At 43.0% G+C, this 25,929-nt stretch overlaps 1 protein-coding gene across 1 annotated transcript in view; it reads left to right on the forward strand.

Moving 5' to 3' along the window:
• The window catches only part of SASH1 (SAM and SH3 domain containing 1), a 288,978-nt gene that overhangs the window by 1,291 nt on the left and 261,758 nt on the right, over positions 1–25,929 (forward strand). The gene's annotated exons all lie outside the window — the stretch shown is intronic.

Here is a 25,929-nt window from a genome sequence, read left to right on the forward strand (position 1 = left end):
TTCAGGTTCATATTCAAGCTTTTGATACACCTACCTTTGTTTATCCAAATCATTCACTCATTTACTTAACAAGCAAAACCAGTTGTAATCTGGAAACAACCCTTTCTATGCTGTGGTAAAATTTAGACTTTTTAAATTTCGTCTGGAGAGCCCGGTATATGTTCCCAGTGTCTTTTTGTCATAATTAACACACCCAGCCTCTCTTGTGGGCAGCATGTTGTTATCTTAACTGCATAGATTGAGATCCAAAGGAATTTAATGATGGGCTTGGCGCTGACTGGTTACTGAGCAGGGTGGAAGTGAAAGATATAAGCCTTTGCCTTCCATGGCTGATGATTTCATACATAATGTTGGACATGTTCTCACTGCCTTCTCTGCCTGGGGGACCAGAGCAGCTTCTCCATTGACAGTCCCCTGCTTGCTCTTGGTTTCTGATGCACTAGGCTTCTTGCATATCTGTAATCTTGTAGACTACCCATGTCATTTAGAAATTCACTTCCATGCTGGATAATGCTTCTCTCTGGTGGCTCCTGGAAGTTCAAATTTAGGAGCTTGCTTCCAAGTGCAATTTCATACCTCCAAGACTGTCTGATGTTCAAGGACAGTTGATAGACCAGGTCTCTGCTCTGCACACAACTTTTCACAATGTTTATACAGGCCAACTTCAACCAGGATAAGCTAAATATGAGGATGCAGTCAGCACCGGATGATGGACAGTGGGCAGCAGTAAGCAATAGGTGTGATTTGCGGGAGGCAGACATGGTAACTGGCTATGTAGTACTATGTGTTCATCACCATCCAAGACACCGAAGCTATCTTTCTTATTTCAAGCCTAAAACCCTCATTTGCCTCGTCCTTTTTTCTCCAAATAAGCTCATCTGAACAAAGCATTGGGCAAGTGCTTCTTAGTCTAGCCTTTGTATTACTCCACTTTTCTGCAGAGAACACAAAGGGAGAAGGCATGCTCTTGACTCACGAAGGTCAAGTATAATTGAGAGACAAAATATACATACTGTACATGGAGCAATTCGAGAACAAAATAATATATAATTGAGTGGTAGAGTGCATGGTTCAGACATTAAATGGCATAGTGATTCTAAAGTCAGGGAAGTCAAATGGGCTTCATGAAGGAAACGGACTGAGGAAGATTGACAGGATTTGAAGAATGGTAGGCATCTAGCGCTGAATAAAATGCTGGGAGGCAGCAGCACCCCGGTGTTGAGGCAGTACTGGGAGACTGAACAGGAAATGCATGTCGGGGTCAAGGGAGAGATACATATGAGTGGGTCTAGAGACACACTGAAGGCCAAGCAGACTTTAGACTTGGTAGAAATAGGAGCCAGGGAAGATAATGGAACAGTAGAATGGCGTGATAAAAGTAGTGTTTAAGGAAAATTAATCTATCCAGATAGATTGGATATTAAAGATTCTGGAGGCCTGTTAGAAAGCTTTGCTATGTGGCCTAAATGTGAAATAACAGAATGATAGAGGTTGAGTGGGGAGAAAGATTCATGTTTCTAAGGAAAAATTTATGCTAGTTGATGAATCAGATCCTGTCTATGCAACAGTCTACCTTTGCTCAGGACAAAAGAGAAGTCTAACTCTTTTAAATCTACTCCTAAAGCTAGCAATCCTTTCTCACACTTCCCTCCCTGTTCCTTTCCGGAAAATTCCCCAAACAACATTGCCCATCCTGAGAGTTCAGGCCAAAATTTCTCTTCTAGGCAACTCTCATGCCACCTGGAACATTTTGAACTTTCCAAACTCCTCCTCTGTCACAGCTGGATCAATAATATTGTGGTTAATTTCCCAGTTTCTTCTTAGCTAGAGTGTGCTGAAAAAACATTTTTCTTCTTCCTAACTTACTTTCTTAGCTTTACTTCTAGTTAATTTTCTCCTCTGATATTGGGTACTTGGCAGCATGCTTCAGCTTCTGCTGACCAACTTTACCATGCATATACGTAGTTGCATTTATCCTAACATCTCTCCTGGGCAAAGAGGTACACAGCTCACCCGAGAGATTGTAAGGGAAACAAGATATCACAACAAGTATGCAAATCAAGGGGTTGCATGTTCACGCTGACAAATCCTCGTTGCTTTGAAGGCAAATGTTGAATTCCGGAAGGTGAGAACTTTAAGGGACTATAGATGTGTTCTATGTGACCTGCCGAGTATTTTTAATAGTCTGTCTTTTCATCTTTGAGCCAATACGTAAAATTCAGATTTTGGCATAATGAGCCAGAAACATGTTTCCTTAGAAAATAATCAAAAGATGACTATTATCCCCTGTAGATGGGGCACCCATTCTCCCTTTACCTGTATTTCAGAGTGCTTTTCAGGACTCCTAATCGAAACAATCTCTTGTTTTACGGAAAGAGAAACTAAGGCACAGAGAAGTTAAACAACTTTTTCAGTATAACCCAAAAGATTGATAACAGTACAGGGATTAGAACTGAGCTTTGCTATGATTCCTTGACCCTCTTCTCCCTCCCTCTTGGGCCTGGAGTTGTTTCCTGAATACCAGACCAGAAAGGCTGGCAAGCTGGAGGAAGGCAAAGGCCAGCTTGTGGGAGTGCGCTCATCTTTCGAAAGGGGTATTCCTACCATGGGAATTTGGGGAAATCCAGAATTTCCCAACTGTGGCCCTTGATGGAATTTTATTTTACTTTATTGTACTTGCTGCTTATAATTCCAGGAAGGAGCATACTTCATAATTAGCTTTTCCTCTTTATTATAATTGGTGTACTTTTTTAAAAAAGTACACTTGAAAATATAGCAGTTCTGCTATAATATTGTAAAAATTTTATTACAAATGTCCCAGATTTCTAAGTGAATCTTGCTGATAAAAATGTGTGTGTTTTCTTGTCTCCTTTCCTCTCATAAGCTCACTTCATTCCCATAGACCTCTGGCCTGCACTGTTAGTTCAGTTAGAGTCTCTGTCTCGACTGTGTTAAAATGACATTGACTCTTGGCTAGAAGCTCCTGTAAGCATTGCCTCCCACGTAGGCTGCCGTGCTGTGAACTCCACCAGCTCGCAGGGCTGACGGGAGGGGGCCACAATCATCCTGCTTATCATTATTGATGTGGCTCTGGCGACCTCGGTTGTGTTTCTGTCCAGTGTGATTCTGGATGTGATTCAAAAAACACCTGCTGAAATCCTTGCAAGAAACCCATGTGCGTGCCAGGGCCCCGTGATCACTGTCGCTCTTGAATAATGTGAAGGTCAACCTCTTGGCTCTCCTTTAGCGTTAGCAGTTATTCTAATGAAAGTCAGAATTTTTTATTGAGTGAATTTTAATATAGACCTAGCTCAGCCTGGCATGTCTGCTTTCCACATAGAGCATTCAGAATAGCCTTTTAACTGAAATGGAAGAAGGCTAGAGGTTTTGCAGGGCATTTAGAATTGGAGGTTGGAGGGAGAAGAGAGATTCTCTGTGTCCTTTAAAATATAGGAAAGCTTAAATTGTGTTTGATTTCACCTTTTGCTACTTCCCCCTTATTCTCCTGAAAGGAATTATACCTCTGTGGTTGCTTCCTTTTCTTTGGGTGGGCAGGGGAGAAGATTTCTTCCTCCCCAAACTCTTGGAGCTTTTGGCTCATGTAACAAGTTCATTTCCTTACATTGGTGAGGATGTTGCAGCCCCACCCTGTCTTCAATACAGTTCTCCATTTCCATCTACTATATGAAAAATTAGTTGTATTGGGAGACACATACCTTATAGAGGTATTTAACAGTAGAACATTAGCATGCATTAAAAATTCACTTGATCTTAGACCACATTGATAAAATGTTATATAATTGATATAATAAATTGATTAATGATAATAACTACCATATATCACATAGCTGTTAAGTGCTAGGAACTGTGCTAAGTATTTCATAGGTGTCATCTAATTTAATCTTCATAATGTCCCTATTTTTCTCTAACATGAATAAGATAATAGTTTGTGTGGTTAATATTTCATTTTAGGCGTGTAGTTTAAAAGGGATTCGGGCAAACTGAAGCACATTGCCAAGTGGGGTGAGGCCATCTGGGGAGAGCAGCACTTCTCTGGGTTGAGCCTGCAATAGGCCTCCTGGAATGCTGGTTAACCACAGACTGCTGGGCCCCCACTGTGTGGAGTTTCCGATTCAGCGATCCAGGTGGGACCTAGAAACCTGCATGTGTAACAAGTAACGTGGTGATGCCAATGCTGCAGGGCCAAGGAGCACCCTTCAAGAACTGCTGGCCCAGAGCTCAAATCTGAGTCATGCGCAGAACAAACAGGTACCGTGACCTGGAAAGCCTACCCTTGAGAAGAGCCTGCTCTGGGTGCACAAAAGCCTCTGCTGCCTGTTGAAGAGCTGAAGTGTGTGAGTGATGCCAGAGGTTCGAACCAGGAGCAGTGGGTGTGGACTGAGGCAAGTCTAGGCTGAGAGGTAGAGACAGCAGGTGAGGTGGGCTACCTGCGGAGGCAGCAGACCAAGGAGCCTGGAAGGGGAGTGAAGGTTTGCAGGGATTACAGACCTATAGTCTGGAGGCAGAGTGCAGCTATGGATGTATCTGCTGGGAGCACACAAGGTGTTTCATTTTAAATGCTGCTGGAGGCATATCTCCTCCAATCCCCACCCCCGCTTCCTCCTGCCCCCCTCAACTGTCTTAGCCCTGCTAATTCATCCATTTACACTCACCACCTGGCCTCTGATGGCCTTGGAGTGGAAGGCCCCCTGCTATAGAGGGTGAACAAGCAGTGGGTGAATACTGAATTAAATAGGATATTTTTTTAAACCTATCATCTAAGCGCTAAAGAATGAGAAGAGGGTTACTAGATAAATTGAATCCAGTTTCTTCACTTGTAAAAATTGTGCACTAGGAATGAGGAGCCACTAGAAACTACCATGGAAGGCAATTCTAACACTGCCCGTCTAAGCAGTGTTTCCTGCTGTGGCTCTGAGTTCAGCATGCTCCCAGACACCCCATCCTCCCTCCAGGGTTTGCCCCATGAGATGGGTCACTGGCCACAGGACCTAAATGGCAAAAACATACAAAACTGTAGCTGAGCTCGCTTTTCTATCCCTTCCTGCAAATATCATGACAGGTCTGTCCTCCCTGCGTCCCAGGAGCTGTTTCTCCTGCTGGGAGACAGGTGAGCCTTTCAGGATCCTGAAAAGCCGAACAAGAAAAAGTCTTGGAAGGTGATGGCCAAGCCTTGGCAGAAAGAGAGACAAAGGAGAGGAATTGGTGGTTGACTACAAAACAACTAGCCTCAAAAGTGCTGGATTCCCAGGAGAAAATGCTTATATGAGAAGAAGTTCTAGTGAGAGGAAGAATAAAGAAAAAATGAGAGGACAGAAAGAAGTAACATCAGCAAATTAAAAAATGGAAGACCTAAGTAAATTGAAAAACTATATTGTCAGTGACAAACACTTTGTCCTCGAGGGAGTTAAAATCAGAGAAAGAGCTAGAAGCATGTTTCAGAAGAACCTTCACTGGCAGCTTTAAGTAGTCTGATTAGAAATGGCATGATACCCTATAAAGAGAACCCTAAAGATCCCACTCAAAAACACACACACACACACACAAAAACACTAGAACTGATAAATGAATTCATTAAAGTAGCAGGATACAAAATAATTATCCAGAAATCAATTGCATTTTTATACACCTTTAATGAGCTTTCAGAAAGGGAAACTATGAAAATAATCTCATTTACAGTTGCATTAAAAAAAATTAAATACCTAGCAATAAATTTAAACCATGGATGTAAAAGAGCTGTATTCAGAAAATGATAAGACACTGAAGAAAGAAATTGAAAAAGATACAAATAAGTGGAAGCATATACTGCATTCATGGACAGAAAGAATTAACATGATTAAAATGTTTAGACTATTCGAAGCAATTTATAGACTCAACACAATTTTTATCAAGATACCACTGCAAATTTCACAAAACTAGAACAAATATTTCAAAAATATATATGGACCCATAATGGACCACAAATAGCCATACTCATCTTGAGAAAGAAGAACAAAGTTGGAGGAATCCCACTACTTGCTATCAAACTATACTACAGTAATCAAAAGAGAATCGTATTGGCATAAAAACGACAGATAGATCAATAGAACAGAATACAGAACCCAGAAATAAACCCATACCTTTATAGTCAATTAATATTTGACAAAGTTGACAAGAACATTTAATGGGGTAAAGATAGTCTATTTAACAAACGGTGTTGGGAAAATTGGGCAAATACATGCAAAAATGAAATTAGATCACCTTCTTACACTGCACATAAAAGTAAACTCAAAATGGATAAAAAGCTTGAATGTAAGGCTCAAATCCATAAAAACTTAGAAGGAAACATAGGCAGTAATCTCAGACATTTCTCTTAGTAATATTTTTTCTGATACATCTTCTGGGGGAAGGGAAACAAAAGAAAAAATAAACAAATGGAACTACATCAAACTTAAAAGGTTTTGCACAGCAAAGGAAACTATCAACAAAATTAAAACACAACCCACTAAACAGGAGAGCCTATTCAGCAATGATACAGGTGATAAGGGGTTAATAGCCAAATTTTGTAAAGAACTTATAAAACTCAACACATGGGGAAAAAATCCAATTTAAAAATGGGCAAAGGACCTAAATGGATACTTCTTCAAAAGAGACATACAGATGGCCAATAGACATTTGAAAAGATACCCAGTGTCACTAATCACCAGAGAAATGCAAATTAAAACCACCATGAGCTAACATCTCATACATGTCAGAATGGCTATCATCAATAAATCAAAAAATAAACCAACAAAATAAAAACTGACTCAGAGACACAGAACAGGTTGACAGCTGTCAGAGGAGAGTTGGTAGAGGGGCCAGGTAGAAAAGGTGAAGAGATTAAGGAAGAAAAAAGAACCTCATAGACACAGACAACAGTATAATGAAGGAAAGGAGGGTGGGGGGAGGTAGAAGAGGGTAAAGGGGGGATAAATGGTGATGGAATGAGACATGACTTGAGGTGGTGAACACAAGAGGGTGTATTATAAAATTCTATACCTGAAACCTATATATTTTATTAACCAATGTCACTTCAATTAAAAAAAAATGATTAAACAAGTGGCCTGATTAAGTCTTTTCTGCCTTCGCCTTCCGGGTTTGTTTGCTAGATATTTGGCATCACCACCCCCCGCAAGCACACTGCTTCTCAGTTAGGGAAGTTTTGGGTTGGGGCTGCGTCCAGATGGCACTGCTAGAAACCACATATCCCCTCTTCCTTAAATCATCTTTCCTCTCTCTTTCTCTCCCTTTCTCCTCCTTCCTTTCTTCCATCCTTCCTTTTTTCCTTTTCCTTCCTTTCTTTCTTCCCTCCCTTCCTTCCTCACTTTCTTGCTGTCTTCCTATTATACAAATAAGGATAGGAAATCTTGGGATTTCTCTGGCTCAGGTTCCAATAATAACCTTAGCAGGTAATTTTTGCACATACATGTTGAGTTATTTTCTTATAACTGAGACCAGGGGTTGTATTGCTCCCAGGAGAAAAAACACTTTTATTGCCATGTTTATGTTTTGCAATAATAATATTTGTCCATGTGAAAATATGTGTGATTCCTTTCTGCCGCACCATATGGCTTATTCCTATTCATAATCCAAACAGTAGCAGCTGCTGCAGAATGCGAGAATGAGTTTTCTTGAAGTAAAAATGGGCTAACTATTGGATGCCACATGTAGTTTCCACAGTATCGCAAGGTATTTACCAGAAACCTGCGTATGGATCCCTCCCATTAATCCATTCCATTCTTTATTAATATCTCACAAACTAATTTTTCTATCCATCTCATTCAACCCTACCCCCTACTCAATCTGTGCCACCAAGGGGCCTTTCTTGGGAAATGGACATGCATTTTCCAAATCTGTCAGCCACGAAAGGTCTCAGGTTAGATTTTGTTGACGGATGACAGCTGCCAGGAAAAAAAAAAATGCAGTGCATTTTTGCTGTGGTTCTCCGTGTGGCTTTCTCCTTGCAACTGAATTATAAATTTGTGGTTAATCCAACACATGGAATCACTGAAGCAGCTGATGATTGCCCCAGGGGCCCACTTGGCCCAACTCCAAGGCAATGGGAAATGTAGGGTAGCGCTTTTACAGCCCGTTTGATTGTGGTTTGCAGAAACCCCTGAGGTTTAAGAGGAAGTGATTTGTAGAATAGGTCCTGGATACCACTGTAGAAACCACCACAATCAACAGAACCAAATAGCCCCACTTCACAGGGAAGTCTTTATAAGACGTTCTTCTATCATTACATAGTCCTTCTGAGTCCCCCTAAAAGCTGGCGGTTTTATGTGGATTCTATGTATCACAATGGTAGATTTCCAGACCAGTTAGAAAAAAAATCTGGGTAAATATCCCCAAACTGGAGCCTAAAACAAAAGTATATAGATAATTACTCCACTTGTCCACTGCAGTTGGTTTAGTCATCAATAATGCCTTGCATAAATGCCAAGGTGTTTTCATATACATTATTAGTAATTGAGACTTTTTTTCTGAGAAGACTGTCAGGTGAGCCGAATCAATGGACATTCATGAGACGAGGGTGTTATCTCTGTGTGCTAAGCTGTGTCCTGTTCTCCTCACGACGGGTATCGCTAATTTCCAACTTGTATCAGCCGTCTTCCTGCAGCCATTTGTCTTTCTCAGGTGTCTATTGGTCAGTTCTCTAAGTACCTGCTGCTTTTATCACATGTTATAATAGGGTGATTTATCAATGTCATGCTCCTCGCTCGGCAACAAGAGAGCAACTACAAGATATGGAATTGGTTGGCATACCTGGCCTTTAACCACAGTCCTCCGACGTGAAATGGCATTTGTACCTCTGTCATCCAACAGCTTGTCAGGAGGTCTTGGAGTCAGCCTTAACTTCCCCAGCCTTCCCAGCCTTTCCCTTCAGGGTGCATGGGGTATTTGTCTCATAACCTTTTTTTTTTTTTTTTTTTTTTTCAAAAGAAATGTCTGCCAGCTTCCCCAAGTCACTTTTATGTGTGTGTGTGTGTGTGTGTGTGTGTGTGTGTGTGCTTGTCATTTCTGTGTCTCTTATAATCACAATAAACCTGACTCAACCTGACAAATGTAGCTGATTGTCGATTGTCCCTTATACCCTTAAAATGTGATTTCAGGGCTAAAGAGTCCTGACAGCTCTTCCTAATAGATGATGCCTGAAATTCCACTGTTTGCCCATCCTGACCTTTCCCCAGTCTTAGAAAAGCTTCACCCTGAAGGCTCATCCCCACCTACTGCCAGAACCTGTCCTGACTTACAGGGAGTGATCATGTGAACAGGGGTTGATCATGTGAACAGGGGTTGATCCAGCTGTCTGTCTTAAGCCTGGTGTCTGGTGGGCCCTGGGCCCCCTATCTGTTGATATGCACCTTAGCTCATGCCATGCTTAGCTGGTGGGCATGAATGGGATGCTGCCTTTCCTTTCAGATTTATACTTGTGAAATCCTACTAAAAGCCAGCTGCCCATCCATGTCCACTGGCTGTGCTGCTGAGAAAGCTCTACCTTCTGTGTCCATTGCCCTGCATGTCTACCAAGTGTACATAGAAACAGTTGTGTTATGATTTTCATGGGCCCTAACTCTTTCACCTTTGTGGGCTACTTCCTACATAAGAAAATATTAAAAGTTATAGTTTACAACTGTGTTGGTATAATATATTAAATTAGATATTAAAATATACCAATATTATATATTTTAAATTTCCTTTAACATGAAAGTGTATTTTTTCCTCTTTATTTAATTTATTTAAAAGAAATGATTTACAGGGATCTCTAAGAGTATTTCGGGCTCTAATGCACTTGATAGATAGGCAGCCCTGCCTGGAAACAGGCCTTCATGACAGAGCCTCTTGCCTTAGATCATCATTTCAGAGGTCAGTCCTTTGCAATTTTACCATATTGCTCTTCCTGCATGCTAGTTCTCACATAATATTTTTCTTTCAATTTGTCCCCTTTGAAATTTTAATAACTCTATTTTTTAAATAAAATTTATGTCAGCAGGTGAGCCTTTTAGGAGGTAATTAGGTCATGGGGATAGATCCCTCAAGTTTGGATGGGTGCCCTTATAAGAAAAAAACACAGAGAGCTTGCTTCTCGCCCTGCTATCAGCATGCAAGGACACAATGAGAAGATGGCTATCTGCAAACCAAGAAGCAGGCCCTCACCAAGCACTGAGTCTGTCAGCACCTTGACCTTGGACTTCCCAGCCTCTACAACTGTGAAAAACAAATATTTGTTGTTTAAGCTACCTAGTTGGTGACAATTTGGTATAGCAGACCAAACACTTGCTATAATTAAAAAAAAATACACATGCATGCAAATTCAAATAAACATGTTACACAATTTTTAAAAATTTAAATGTGCTTATATTCTACTAACTTCAATGTTGTGAGTTCCTCAGCTTCTTTTGTCTTCTACCAGTCCCTGTAGAGTATTTGGATCAATGTTCACTCTGTTCAGTTTTCAATTATGCACTGTTCATCCCTGATACCCAGCCACTGTCCAGCTTCCTGCTCCAAAGCAAATGAACCAACCAAACCTTCCCAACTCCATTTAAGCTTTGACAGTGCATCTCGTCAGGTCAGACTGGATTTTCCTGGGAAACGTCATTGGCTGTCAGGATCCCGACTGTCCAATAGGACTTCCTGTAATGATGAGAGTGTCATAAGTCATCACTCACCACAAAGTACCCACTAGACATATGTAACTAATGGACATTTCAAAGATGGCTAGTGTGACTGAGGAACAAAATTGTTACTTTTATTTAATTTTAATTAATTTAAACTTCAATTCTTTAGCTACTTATAACTGTGGCTTTCTTATTACACATTGCAGCATTAGAGTCTATAGTTTTGACCATGAGCATTCTTCTAGGATTCTAGATCTCCATCCAGAACTGATTAGTTCTAAAGTTCTTTTCTGTGAGGCCTATCCTGCCACATGGCCAAGTTTATTAGTGATATGGAGGATACTGTACTTAAGCTGCTATTAAATATCTGTACCTTGGGGTGAAAGAAAGCTCTGGGAGGAGGTATGACAGAAGAAAGCAGGAATAGAATCTGAGAACCCTGTGTGCTTCTGGGAGTCTTATGGAGCTGAGCATGGGATGAGAGGGAACAGAATAGAGAGACTGAGATATTAGAGATTCATTTCCTTCTGCTTTTCAGCTCTGCAAAGCAAATAATACCCCAAATCCAAACTGTATTATTGTCATCTTACTTCCTGAACATTCTCTTCTTTGTCCCTCTTGAAACAATGGTCAGAGTCAAAGGTTCATGTTCAGCATAAGCAGTCTGCTGAAAGGTTTGCCATTAACCTGCTAAACTCAGAAACTGCTGCATGAGCTGGCTTTAAGGCCCAGGCTCTCCTGTTCAAATCTTTGAACCAAGTGTGTTGAATCAGATTCTAGACCAAGGCTGGCACTCCCTCGTACATTCCAATGAGGCCCCAGGCACCCATGGCTGCATTTAAGTAGACCTTTGAGGGCTCCAGTAGTGGCACTCACTTGTGTAGCACACACCAGATGCCCATCGATCCGTTCCCACCCCACCACCGCCTGCTTCCTCACCCTCTGAGCCCTCCATTCCACATGGGAACAGCCTCTTCTGGGAGACCTTGAGTTCAGAGATGGTGACTGTAACAGGAACTCATGGAATGGGATGATAAAGTGATTATCTAAGCCAATCATGGAATGTCACTTCTCTCACCACTTACTGATTTTGGAAGATCAAGACTTAATGTTGGCTGCCCAAGGACTTTGGAGAAACTCTCCTACCAACAAAAAGACATGCACTGAAGATGGTCTTTCTTCTCCATTGACATGTTGGGTCTGCAACAGCCAGAAACTATGGCAGCCATTTTTCCCATGAAGTACAGAGATGACCTGCTGGGTCATGGAGAGCAAGGGTGCTCAGGGTCCTTGGTAGCCAGTAAAACAGGCAAATGAACGACCCCAAAACAATTTGGATGCTCTCTTTGTGAAATCATAAACCTCCTCGTAGGTTAAGCCATTTTGAATTGGATCTTCCATTAGCAGCTGAAATCATCATTAATTGTATAATGAGAGTACATTGGGAGTTCTTATTGCCTGGAATTTGACTTAAAACTTTTTCCCACCAGAAAGGGAGCGTGTTATATATATAGCGTAGCTTTTTCCTGCTTTGTGGGTTAGAAATGTTGTCTTTCCTGACAATTTATTACTTTCCTTCTGGGATGCTTCTCTGCATAAGTCTCTACCACACGTTGCCAATTTCTTCATCTTTGACATGATTATATAAAGGACCGGGTAAGTTCTCTTTTTCACAATGACAGAGCATGGTTGATAATAAATTCTAAACAGCAAATAATAAATAACACTAATAAGATGTAGCCATTTGCTATGATGCTTTTAATTACATATATAAAATATAGGTTTATTTATATCCTTAAGAATGAGCTGCTTTTTTTTCTGTTAAACATGGAATGTTGAACATTCACTTAATGGGCACAATTCTACTTCCATTGTGAAGAAGGTGCATATAATAGCAGCTTTCGCCCCAAAGCAGAAACCCTCTGGGGAGTCTATCTCCACTAATGCGAGCATTGCTATGCATGCATATTTCCCATTAATACTAATAGAAACTAATGCGACTGTATGAATCACCTGAATTTTGATGCAGTGTGAATCTGCCGTGGGATGATTCAAGATGAACTCGCAGAGTACATTTGTCTGGGAGCTATTTCTTAATACGCCTTCATCTCCAGCCAGATTCCTCCCCTGACTGAAATATTAATCAAAGGCTGTTTCTGCTCGCTCCCATCTTGCACGCCCGCCTCTTATCATCAAAAGAGAAATAGGCTCATCTGCGTGACCGCGTCCTTCTACCCAGTTATAACGTAAGCTTCTGTTGAAAGAAAGAAACAGGAAATGGACAGAAGAGAGAAATGAAGAGAAAGTCTCCTTTTCATGGGGAGCAGGGTGGGGGCCGGGCTAAATGAAGTAGACCTGTGATCTTGAATCCCACCTGGAAGGTGTGCTGGATCACACAGGCCCCGGTGAGGAATTTACGCATCTTTATTCCCCACTTTGTCCTCCCGGTTGTCGGCTATGGAGCATCTTGCCTGCGCGCCTCCAGAGCAGCATTTGTTACCACACCAGCGGGTACTCACTCTCTGGAAGAGATGCGTGGTGTTACCTCTGGGAGAGGTAAAGTGTGTTCCAAACAGTGTGGCTCACCCCTCTAAAACGGGCTCTTCCAGCCCCTCTAACTCTGCTTCCCTTCGGGATCTTCCCCCTGCTACGGAGGTCCTAGTCGCAGTGGCCACTCATGCAGACTGCCTTTTATTTTACTCTATTATGGCAGAAAGAAAAAGTGTACCCTCAATAAAAAGAAATACACACACACTTGTGCACACACAGACATACCGTGTTTCCCACCCCCTCCCCCGAGATTCTTTTCAACATGCAGCATGGCAAAGATAAGAATCAGATGGAAAGGGAAATGCAGAGTATAAGCAAAACCCCCCAGAGTCCTTGTTTCATGCTGGGCCACATAGCTTGGAGTCACGAAAAATGAGCGCTGCAAAGGGCCTCGGCGTAGAGCACAGCAGCGTGCCGTCCAGCAGCCTCAGCATTTCGCAGCTGCCAAGCCCTGCCTGCCGTGTCCACGTGCCTCTCCCAAGGCTGGCCAAGCACAGTGAGACCCCCTTTCACAGAGAAAGGAACTGAGGCTACTTGCAAATGCCGCAGCGACAGTGTCATCGATTCCACAGCAATAAGTTGGGAGCTATTCCGTTTCCTCTATTCCAAGAGAAATTCAGTTTCATCTCTATTCCATTTGGTTTCTTCTCGAGTCCAAGTAGGATAATTAGATTCGGAGCTGCTTGAATGGGCTTCTGAATCCAAAATGTCTTCATTCCCCAAACCTAGGTAAAGCCCTCGGTGAATCTCAAGCAAAACATTTCAGAATGAGTTTGGTCATTGTAATCTGCTTGAACCCAAGGGAGTGCGAGGATTAGATTAAGCTTGAATGAATAATATGGAGGATTTGTGAAAAAGGTATTGAGTTGCAGTAGATCTTCTAACCTTACTTTAAATTGAGGCCTTTTTGAAAATGAAACACGTTTAATGCCAGTTATTAAGAGGAATTGCTCTGTTTACATAATTAAAAGTTCCATTTTAAAAAGAAAACGTTCTTGTTGAGGAGAAGCGCCTGTGCGGTCCAACTCTGATAGCCACTTCAGGAGATGTGGTTATTTGCCCCAGGAAGCTCTGGCTCAGGCATCTGCACCCTAGTGGCCTCTTACAAAATTGCAGGTGACATATTTAGAAGGAGCTAAAGGTGTGCTACCAACTGCAAAACCAATGCATTCATCCACTCATTTATTCAATCGTTTATTACATACCTACGATGGATTATAAACCCTGCGCTAAGAATAAAAACAAAGAGGAGGCATGGTCCTGCCCTTTAGGGGTCTCCCTGACTAACAAGAGAAGCCAATGCAAGGGCACGAAGCAGGGGCCAGTTTATTGGGGTGTTCTTATGGATAACGTCACAAACCCCTAATCATAGCCCTGGTCGGTAGGTGATGTTATCTCCATTTTATAGCCGAGACCCAGAGAATTGAAAGCAATTCACCTGAGGCTACACAATATGTGAAAGCACGAGGAATCAAACCACCAGGTGTCTGATCAGGCTGAGAGACCCCCGTTTTCATATGGCATCGTGCTGTGGTCTTCAGCAGGTGGCACCTGCTATTGGCAGCTGAGGCTGCTGGGAGTTCGGCTGTCCTGGAGCCCACGTGGCTTCTGTAGGGACTCTCTGGAGGGGGAGGAGAGGCCGGAGAGTTGCCCCACCCCCAGGGGATCTGCCTCACGTCACTCCTTCTCAAGCAGTCTGGAAGCAGCTCTGGGGCAGACCTGAGCGCGTCCGGGGAATGTGTCCGCTCCTCTCCAGAGGAGGAGAACTCTTCTGAGCAGCGGACCAGCCTGCGTCCCTAGGAGGGATTTTGATTGCGCTCCAGACTATATGAGACTGGTAGCACACGGCCCTTGCGAGAGTGGCACTGTGGCTTGAGAGATTCCTGGGGACTCTAGTGAATTGAAGACAAAGCCAAGAGGAGAGGCAGCTTCCTCCGAGCGCTTTGGTAGCAGAGAAGAGCCCCCGGATTCAGCAGAACAAGGTTCCAATGAGTGCAAAGGTAAGGGAAATGGATTTGGAGCAGGTTCTGCATGGTGCCAGCACTGAGGCCATGAATGTATACAGACTGGTGGTTCAACAATGACATGAGGTTAGGACCCTGGGCCCGGCTGGTGTGGCTCAGTGGTTGAGTGTTGATTGATGAACCACAACGTCACAGTTCAGTTCTGGTCGGGGGACATGCCCCTTTTGTGCAGATGGTGGCCGATTAGTGATTCTCTCTCATTAATGATGTTTCTATCACTCTCCTCCCTTCCTCTCCAAAATGTGTGTGTGTGTGTGTGTGTGTGTGTGTGTATCTCCTATATAATAAAAGGGTAATATGCAAATTGACCCTAATGGTGGAATGACCAGAGCACCTGCTTGACCAATCACTATAAGGTGCATTGACTAACTCTTGGTTCCCTTCCCACTGGCAGGCTCTGATAACCCCATGGTGAATGGGGAACCAGGGTGGGTGGCAGTGTGGGGTGGGGCTGGCTGCAGGCAGCTGGGAAAGATAGTTTTGATCACAGGCCAGGCCTAGGGACTGTACCCGTGCAAGAATTTCTATAAACATAGATAGAATTAGGACCTTGGAAACTGAAGAAACTAGGATTCAACCAGTAGTTGTTAAGAAAAGACAGGTCTATAATTACTTACTCTCAAAGCCTAAATCCATGACACTCTGAAAATTGAAAAATTTTGGCAGCAAAACCTGTACTAAATCGATATAATATTGCCTGTAATCTTGATTCATGCCTTTTAATGTGAATATTTATAGTTTTGCTATAGAAATATCCATATATTTAATTATGGGTAATGCTAGTGGCATTAAGTCATATAGAGGATAGGAGAATCTTACATATCTAACAAAAAGAAGCCTGAATTTCAAAACACATCTGTTCCCAAGGGACACTTATTTCCCTATTATCTCATTTAAAAGTCTTGAAAAGAAAGTTTTATTTTCCTCACTTTATAGATTTGACAAAATAGATAGGGAAGCATTTATTTGGCTAAGGTCACAGCCCACACATCTAAACCAGGCCCTGTGCTCCTCCTGTCTGTGCCACTCACTGTGCCGATGGGGACTGTGGAGCAGCCAGCTGTGGCTCCCAGAGGGAGGACTCGGGGACATGTCAGCTTCTCCTGGTAAAAACTGCCCCTGACACTGACACCTCCCATAGTTGTTTTAGTTTTTATTTTTAAAAAGATGAAGCAGCAACTGCTGGACTAGAGCCTCCTGTCCACCTGAAGTTGTAGGCAGTGTTGAGTTAGAATGAAATAGGATTCCTTTCTAATCTAATGCCTTTAAGCTGCAGCAGAGGACCTCTAGGACAGTAGCTTCGAACCTTTAAGGGATCAGATTCCTTTGAGAATCTGATGAAAGCTGTTCTTCTCCACAGAATATTGCACATACAACTCCACAGAGTAACTCTTTATCCTATTTTGGGCCCCTGGGGCCTATCCATATACCCCAGATTGAGAGCCTTCACTCTCAATTTTTAGGGAATTAGTAAATTTTCCATGACAAAATTAATAGCAGGGTTCAACTGTAAAGAGTGAAGGTTATTTCAATTAATATAAGTCAATGGTTAAGTCAAGATGTAATTGCAATAGAAGACTAGAATTCTCTGACCGGGTTTGTGTGAGTGTGTGTGTGTGTGTGTGTGTGTGTGTGTGCGCGCGTGCGTGCGCGTGCACGTGTGTTAGAGTGTTGGGAGGAAAGACTGGGCAGAAGGCAAGGGGCAGAGGTAATTTTTCTGGCTTCTCAAGAAAATTTACCCAGACAGGTATTAGTAAACCTTTATAGTTCAGTTGACCCCTCTGCTCTTATAGTCAACCAAATTTCAGTCCAGAAAGCAGGGATTTCATTAGAGGTCACGTTCAGTTCCAGGATCTTGTAATTATCTTCTGTCCGTCTGTGCTTGGAGCTTTTGGTGCTCCTGGGCAGTTTCCTTTTCATCTTCTGCAATACTAACACTTCAATCCACCGCCTAGGCCCAACTGTACAGCACTCCAGCTGGCATGGTCACTACACTTTTCTCCTTTGCTCTTTTGATTTACTGGGATTCTAACCATTATTTTCTGAAACGAAATGTTTCCTAGTCTTTTGTGTCCCTGGTTTGATAGTTATGATAACCTACTCCCAAGAGTATAAAACTGGAAATGATGAATAGAAGCAGCATGCTCATCATTAGCCAGTGCAGACAGCAATGACTTCTCAGAAATTCAGAACGTTGATAATGGCAGATTTTGTTTTTTACATGATTACCTTTATGACAATTCTGTCACTTCACACCAAGTGTAACATATTTGGGCCGGTTTTTCTCTGATGAGAGTATCCGTGGCTCATGACATTTGGCTGAGCTGTATTTCTGATTTGTGCATTTAGTAACTGATAGGAACTGATGCTTCATGCATTTCGATGGAAAGTTTTATTTAAAATAGGCATGTTCAAATGACTAAAATATTTGTATGCTCATTTCCCACATGTTACTAAAGAAGATTAAATGACAAATGTGGTTTAGCAACACTGGATAAGCTCTTAGACTCGAGTTAATCCAACCTGAGTTTGGATCTTGAATCCATCCCTTATCAGCTAATGACTGTTGACAAGTTACTTCATCTCTCTATGCCTCACTGTCTAGAAATGGGCATTAAAAATGGTATTAGTCCGTGGAGGGTTTTTTTTTAGGATTAATTGAGATAGCATGAGGCCTAGTTCAATCCATGTTAGCTATCATAAATATTATCTGTCAGGATAATGATGATTTCCCAGCTCTGATGTCCCACCAGAACCCTCTCTGGCATTATTTTATTTGGGCTTAAATAAAACTGAGTTCCAGGGTGTGCCAAGATATATATTTGGTGTTTCTCCCAGCTCTGGAACATCAGAGAATTAGGCATGGATGAGGCAGGGGAAGCAAATCTCATATTACCATAGTGCTTTGCATAAAAGGGAGATTGTAGGAGTTCAAAATACAAACTGTATTTTGCAAACTGTATGGAAGCCTAATAGGGTCTCCATGGGTTTCTACTGAGCTGAGCTGAGTGAGATAAAGAGAATGATGAGTCATTCTGCCTGCTTGCACCCTGGTGCCTTGTCCCTCTCTGCCCTGGCCCTGTGGTCATCTAGTGAAGGGACTCAGACCCATTCCAGACCAGAACATTCCAGGGAGTTAGGTAGACCTGCTTTGGTCAGCCCTGGTCTCAGAAGCCCAGAGATGCTAGGCTCCTCTGGGATCAATGTGGGGATCACCTGCAACCTGGCTCTGCAGAGAAGGACTGCAGCCCCCGAGGGTTCTGCCAGCGCTGGGACTAGCTCTCTGTGGGAAATAAAGCTGGCCTAGCCTTATTTTTCTGTCAGCCTTGAATAGCTTAGAGCCTAAAACCACCTGTCTTATGCCAGCTGAAGCCCAATAAATGTCTGGAAAAAAATAACCCCATTTGGAAATCAGTAGGAAACGCGGTCGATAGATTTCCTCGTCCTGCCAAAAGTAGATCTTAGATTCTTGAGAAATTAATAACATAAGACTTACTATCTATACTAATAAAAGGGTAATATGCTAATTAGACCAGACATTTTCCAGATGTTCTTCCAGACAAAGCCAAGATGACAAGGGTGAGGCAGAGGTGGTTAGGGGCAATCAGACTGGCAGGGGAGCATAGTTAGGGGTAATCAGGCCAGCAGGAGAAGGCAGATAAAGGCAATCAGGCCAGCAGGGGAGGAGAGTTAGGAGTGATCATTCAGGTGAGCAGTTAGGAACCAATGATCCCAGATTGTGAGAGAGATGTTTGACTGCCAGATTAGGCCCAATCCTGGAGTCAGAAATTCCACAAGGGGTCCTGAATTGGAGAGGGTGCAGGCCAGGCTGAGGGACCTCTAGTGTTTAAATAATAGCACATAGACCGGGCCTCTAGTGTTTAAATAATAGTACATAGACTGGGCCTCTAGTGTTTAAATAATAGTACATAGACCCTCCACAATCTGTCTGGGCAAAGCTAATCTGTGGGTTCTCACTATCATATGTGTGTTCTGGAAAGGAGAGAGACTATCTTTCTTCATGGCCACTAATGAGGAAACTGCAATAGATTAAAACTTTTAAAAATAAATAACTGTTTCTAGTCAGTTAGCTAAGTGGTTAGAGCATCAGCACATGGAGCATCAGTTTACTTGGCCTTCTGGGGTTCAACTCCATGTCAAAGGCACATACCTCAGTTGCAGGTTTGATCTCTGGCCCAAGTCAGAGAGTGCACAGGAGGCAATCAATCAATGTGTCTTTCTCACATCGATGTTTCTCTCTCTCTTCCTCACCGCCCTCCTCCCTCCTTTCCATTCTCTCTGAGAATCAATGGGAAAACATCTTCAGGTGAGAATTTAAAAAAAAAAAAGAAAAAAAAAAAAGAATAAAACAATAAGAAACTTCTCTGAATGAGCTGAAACCGGTTTGGCTCAGTGGATAGAACGTCAACCTGCAGACTGAAAGGTTCCAGGTTCGATTCCGGTTAAGGACATGTACCTTGGTTGTGGGCACACCCCCAGTGGGAGGTGTGCAAGAGGCAGCTGATCGATGATTCTCTCTCATTAATGTTTCTAACTCTCTCTCCCTTCCTCTCTGTAAAAAAAATCAATAAAGCATATTTAAAAAAAAAAAAAAAAAGGAGGAGGAGGAGAAGAAGAAGAAGAAGAAGAAGAAGAAGAAGAAGAAGAGAAAGAAAGAAAAGAAACTTCCCTGAATAGGGTAGCATAGAAAGCAACGTTTTCCTGACTGTGTGATTACTGATGTTAAATAATAGTCTAGTGTCATTATGTTCCTAGAAGTAAGGTTCAAAGGTAAAACCAGGTAGAATCAATGTGCAGTCCAGGCTTGGACTTTTCCACAGCCCTAAGATTGTGTTATGGTGTTAGTGGGCAGAGCAAGCAGGAAATACTTTATTCCTGGCAGAACTATAACCAGCAATGCCTTTTAATATGTAGCTGTGCACAGTAATTTTCCAGAATTTGGATAACATGAAGGAATTTTTCAGTGTTACCTTCCCACATTTACTTTTGCCACTTTTTGGCTTTTATTTTTCCTACTCCTTTTATATTTGAAAGAAAAGTGCCCAGTTGTCTTGTTTACTTGGCCTTCTGGACTTCCCTCTGCTTGTGCAAATTAGGTTTTTAATATTTATTCCTTTTAGAAACTTTCTATTATTATAAGACCTGTGGCCAGAGGAAAAGAAAACATGAAGTATATTGAATTACTTACAGTGGCCATTGATCCTGTTATTATAATAGCATGGGCAAAAACATCAACAACAGGCTGCAGTCAAGACGTGTAGGCCCAACTCGGCTGGGCTGGCAAGTTTGACAGCATTACCCCTGTCCTCCTGGCATCTGGAAACATTTATGTGAGGTGACCACTTGGGTCCGTCCAACTCTGAAGAGCCTGGGGTGATGCCCAGCCGTGTGCAGGGATAAACGTTGGGGTATGAATCCTGAAGGCCGGCCTCTCTCAGCAGCATTTCACCTCATTTGACCTCTCTGGTCTCCTTCAGCTCCATCATGAAGATAGTAAGCGCATCCCCAGGGCACAGAGAGGAGTCTGGGAAGGGAGGTAAATTAAATCCTGCGCCGTAGAATGGTTACCCAGAAATACAGTCCATGCTGCTTATTTTGTGCCACCCAGTCCCCCTTAGCATCAAACAGCAACCCAGAAGACTCTGGAGCATGTTGCTCTGCCACTTATTGGCTGTGTCACCTTGGGCAAGTTACCTAACCTCTCTGTGCCTCAGCTTCCTGGTCTGTAACACAGTGATGATAACATTGATAGTAACCTACCCCATGGGAATGTTTACTATGTGTCAGTCATTGACCCAACATGCTTGACTCACCTTATCACTTTGGATTAGGGGTGTCGAACTCAATCAGAGAAGGGGCCAAAGTCTAAAATCCAGCCTAAATCGTGGGCTGAATGGTTTACTGAACAGTCATAAACTGTCATTGTGATGGAAACGCAGCGGAGTGCAGTGATGACAGCGCAGTGCGGGCCACATTGCAAGGCCTGGCGGGACGGATTTGGCCCGCGGGCCTTGTGTTTGACACATGTGCTTTGGATCGTCACAGAGGCCTATGAGGTGCTGTTTCTTATCGCCATTTTACAGGCAAGGAAACGGAGTGCATGGCTAGCATGCAGTGGAGCCAGTGCTCAAACACAGGCTGTCCCAAACCAAAGAGTGTGACTCTCAGCTCTCTAGTCTGTCCCCCCAGGAAATAGCATGAGCAGGTCCAAAATGCCAGGATGCTTCCAGGGCAGGTCCAGGCACTCACAGCCCCTGAGCAAATTTGTCAGGAATGCTGGGCACTTGCAGACCAGGAAGCCGGTCCCCAGGCCCCAGGCCTCAGGCCCAGGAGCACACCAGCAGCGTCATTTGCAAACCAGATTGGGGGTTGAGAGCAGCAGTCCCATCAAGAGGGCACGGAACACTCTGCTTAAAAGTCAAGCACTTTTGAAAACATCTGCTGGAAATTGTGTGCTGCTGATTGAAATGAAAAACAAACTCGGCTGCCAAGCAACCGTGGAAAGAGGACAGGAGAAGAGATCTAGTGACAAACAACTAGTTAGCACATCACCCACCCCAGATGGTCACAGTCAGAGTCCGCACGAAAAGGAGCCTAACAAGGGAAATGACTGCGGTCTCTGCCAAAAGGTAGTTAATGTTCCAATATGTAAAATATAAAACTGTGACTTTCTATCAAATGATACAGGTCTATGTGCCGTGGGGTTTGTTAGTGTGATACCGATTTGTTTGTTCTAGCACCACACACCAGTGCAATGCATCTGACCTTTGCAGCAAAAAGCTCCCTGGCTTTTGCCTTCCCCTCTAGTGTGGCCAGAGGAAGGACCGCTTCCTCCCCCCTCCCTGTTCTCTGTGAGGACAGAGAACACTCGCGCTAGCAGTTTTGGAAGAAGTTCCGGTCCAGACTTTCTGGGTCACACAGCTGGTAAGAGGCAGAGCTGGGAGTCAAACCCAGGCAGTTGGGAGCCACACCATCCTGTTGTTTCTTCTGCTTCCCTGTGATGAATGTTTAACCTTATCTGACCATGACCTGGGTGCCTGCCTGAGGACAGACTTGTTTATCCTTTCCTAAGAGAATCCCACAATTTTGTAATCTAAAACATCCGCCTCTCAACCCAAATGAACATAACTTAGAACTCGTTGCTAGCATTGCATTGCTGTGTTCAACCTGACAATAAGATGGGGGTGCTGAAGTGGGGTGGGGGCTTACCCCAAAAAGACCTTGGGGTGGACCCCAGGTTCTTATAAGTCATGAGAAGTCAGGCTTAGCATTGTCACAGGAACAATATTCAAAGCAGACCTATCTACAGAGTCTTGACTTCCAGAGGGAAAACAGCTCTATATAAGATGTATTAGTAAGTTCTGGCTACTATAACAAAAATGCCAGACCCCAGGTTGCTTAAGCAACAGAAACTTATTTATCATAGTTTTGGAGACTGGGAATTCCAAGATCAAGGCAGATCCTGGTTTGTAAACAGATGTGTTTTCATTGCATTCTCACAAGACAGACAGAGAGAAGTGGGGGGCTAGCTCTCTTATTATTATTAGGACAATAAGCCCATCAAGGAGCTCTAGCCTCATGACCTAGGTACCTCCCACCCAAAGACCTCATCTTCAAATACTGTCACAATAGGGCTTCACATCTATGCCCCTTTGGAAGTAGGAATAAAACAGACAACCGAATTTTATCATGCAAAACCCTCTTTGGCCCATTTTCTCCATATCCCTCACCCCCTACATCTAATGGGTTGTCTCTTCTTGGAAATTACATGAACTCCCTTATCTCTGCTTTCAGTTATTACTTCATACCCCAAACTTCTCAGGAAATTCTGCTGATCTGGCTCTCTCTCCCCTTTTGTCACTCACCCTACACATGAATGTCTGATCATTTCTCCTCTGCCTAAGAGTTCAGAACTGCCCCTTGTCCCTGTGATCAAAGTTCTTTACCCACACATTTGTGTCCCTCTAGGATCTGATACCTTCTCAGCAGCATGAATTATCTGCTCCAAAACAACTCTTCTTTCCCTATTCCCTACTATGCCTCCCAGTTCTCACCTGTTCCCCTCTCAACCAGCACAACCCTTAGATCCAGACAAGAAGGGTCTTTGCACAGCCTCCATCCTTCAGGGGACCTTACTCTGGCCTTCCTCCTCCTTCTGGAATGAAAAATTAGAACAGCCAAAGAGATGTGCCCACTGTGAGCTCAGGTTCTGCTGTGCAGTCCAATCTGGATACCTGAGACTCAGAATTCCCTGCTCTGATGACACAGTGACAGCTTTTATGGCCTGATAAAGCTGGGGGGGAAAGGAGGGGAATGGGCTGGGCTTAGGCTTTCAGGCTTGGGTATTTACACATCTGGAAGGGGAACCTGGGATGGGAAGGGATGGGGCATGCCTCATGTCAGGAGCCAGGGGCTGGCTCTCCCATACCACAGCCAAGTTCCAGAGCCCAGTGATTACAAACTATGCTTGTCAAGGCAAAAGGATAGAGCATATTTTATTTAACAGTTTGTTGGCTTGATTTATAACTTTAAAATAGATAGAAGACATTTTATTTAATGGTCTGTTAGTTTGACTTATGACTATAAAATATTAAAACATGAGGTATGTGGGTTCCATTTGTATTCCTGCCCAAGGATCCAAAAAAGGTCAGTTTTCACCTTTCCCGTAAAGCCTGCTCTGCCAACCCACCTACAATGTAATTTTCCCTTTGCTTCCTTCATTCACAACCAGGCTTAGTGACTGATTGGGTGCGCGGCACTATGCTGGGAACTAAAATTGAAGATATCCTATATTATAAAGCAGTAATATATAAATAAATTGTCACATTGTCACAAGATGGCTTCAACCACAGTGGAGGTGGGTTCCCATAACACAAAATGGCTGCACCCACAGCTGAGACAGGGTTCCCATAATGAGCAATCAGCAGGGACCTGAGGATGTGTGGAGCTGGGCTGGGGCAGGGACCTGAGGCTGTGCCCCCTGCCCTGCAGGGCTTCACAGGGTGGAGCTGACTGGGTCTGGGTCTCGCACAATTTCGAGGCACGCACAGGTGGGCGAGGACTTGACTCTGGTTGCCAAGGCATACCCCAGACTCTGACAGGAGGAAGATTTTCATTTACATTTTACTAATTTTCTTTCATCTGACACAGTTCTATTATAGAGAAAGGGCAAATGGCAATATTAAAATAATTCCCCAAATTAATTCCCTTTTAATGTGCATGAATTTCTTGCACTGGGCCACTAGTGAAGAAATAATCCATTTCCCCCAAAGAGTTTATACAGTAGAAAAAGTAACAGAAGTAAACACTTATCATGTGCAATCCATCAGCACTTTCTATTGGCATTACATCCAAATTATGTCCCACATGTGACATGGCCTGCAAGTTCCTCTGCTAAAACCCCAGTTCAAGGCACCATGACTGATTCTGGACTATGCCTCTGCTCTTGACCTACTTATGATCCATTTCCCACCAGCTGCCCAAGAACTTTTTGCTCTGCTAACCACTCCCCCATGGCTCTCCACTACTATTAAAATAAAGTCCAAACCCAGATCCTGTCCCCATGGTTCTTCACATCCAATGGCCTGGATCTCTTTCTCTCATCTTCTACTTCAGTGACTTCTCAAGCCTGCTTGGGCTTCTTTCCATCACTCAGACATCTTGTTTCAATTTGGGGGGCCTTTGAACCTGCTCTTCTCTCTATCAGAAACCTTCTTCCACTAGATCTTCATGTGGCCTCTTTCTCTTCATTGCTCTTTGTTCAACTGTTCTTCCCAGACAGTCCTAGCTCAGCTTCCCTCACAAAAGCACCTCTAAGTCCTTACTGTCCCATTATTCTATTTTAGTTTCTTAATTTGTTTACATGTTTACTGTCTATTTCTCCATCAATAATTTAATTGCATTAAAACAAAGACTGTTTTATCCACATCTCTCTGATGCACACAACACTGCCTGGCATATAGTTGGCATTTTGTCCATTTTTGTTGAATGAATGATTGCAATAGAATGTAATATGACAGTAGAAGCTATAGGAGGAAATTAATTTTACATGGGAGGAAGAGTGGTTTTGACTACAGTTTGGACTTGGGAGGGCAGGAGGTGTGAAATATGACATAGACGGGGGTGACAATAACTTAGTCATGTTAAGGAGTTTAATCTCTAATCTGAAGCCAGGAGAAGCCATTGAAGATTTGAGTAGAAATATATTATCAGATTTGGAGCAGGGTGGAAGAAGGGACTAGAGAAAGCTAGGCTGGAGGCAGAATTTAAGTCAGGGTAAAGTTTACCATATAAAAGAAGGATGGGGATTCCTATCAGGAAACTATGAAGTACTAGTAAACAGAGTTTTAGTCAGCACATCTGCACTGGAGACTTCCTGAATGTGCAGTCAGGGTGAAAAAATAGGGTTGAGGGCAACCTCGTGGAGGAATGGAGGTAGAGCTGTCTATGGTGGCTGTTTGGTTTCAGATTTAATGCAACCTTTTCCAACATGGATTCCTGGAAAGACCGAAGGTCCCATGGCCAAAGACATCTACCATATGTAGTGAATTAACTTCCCTCCTAAGCACCTGGAATGGTTCTAGACATGGTCCATATTGGGAATAGAATTGAGAAAACAGTCACTCACATTTCCAGTGTTTTATAGGTCAGTTGAGACCTACCATTGAGAGTTGAAT

Source organism: Pipistrellus kuhlii, unplaced genomic scaffold (genome assembly GCF_014108245.1).
Source record: "Pipistrellus kuhlii isolate mPipKuh1 unplaced genomic scaffold, mPipKuh1.p scaffold_m20_p_5, whole genome shotgun sequence".
Taxonomy (NCBI): Eukaryota; Metazoa; Chordata; class Mammalia; order Chiroptera; family Vespertilionidae; genus Pipistrellus; species Pipistrellus kuhlii.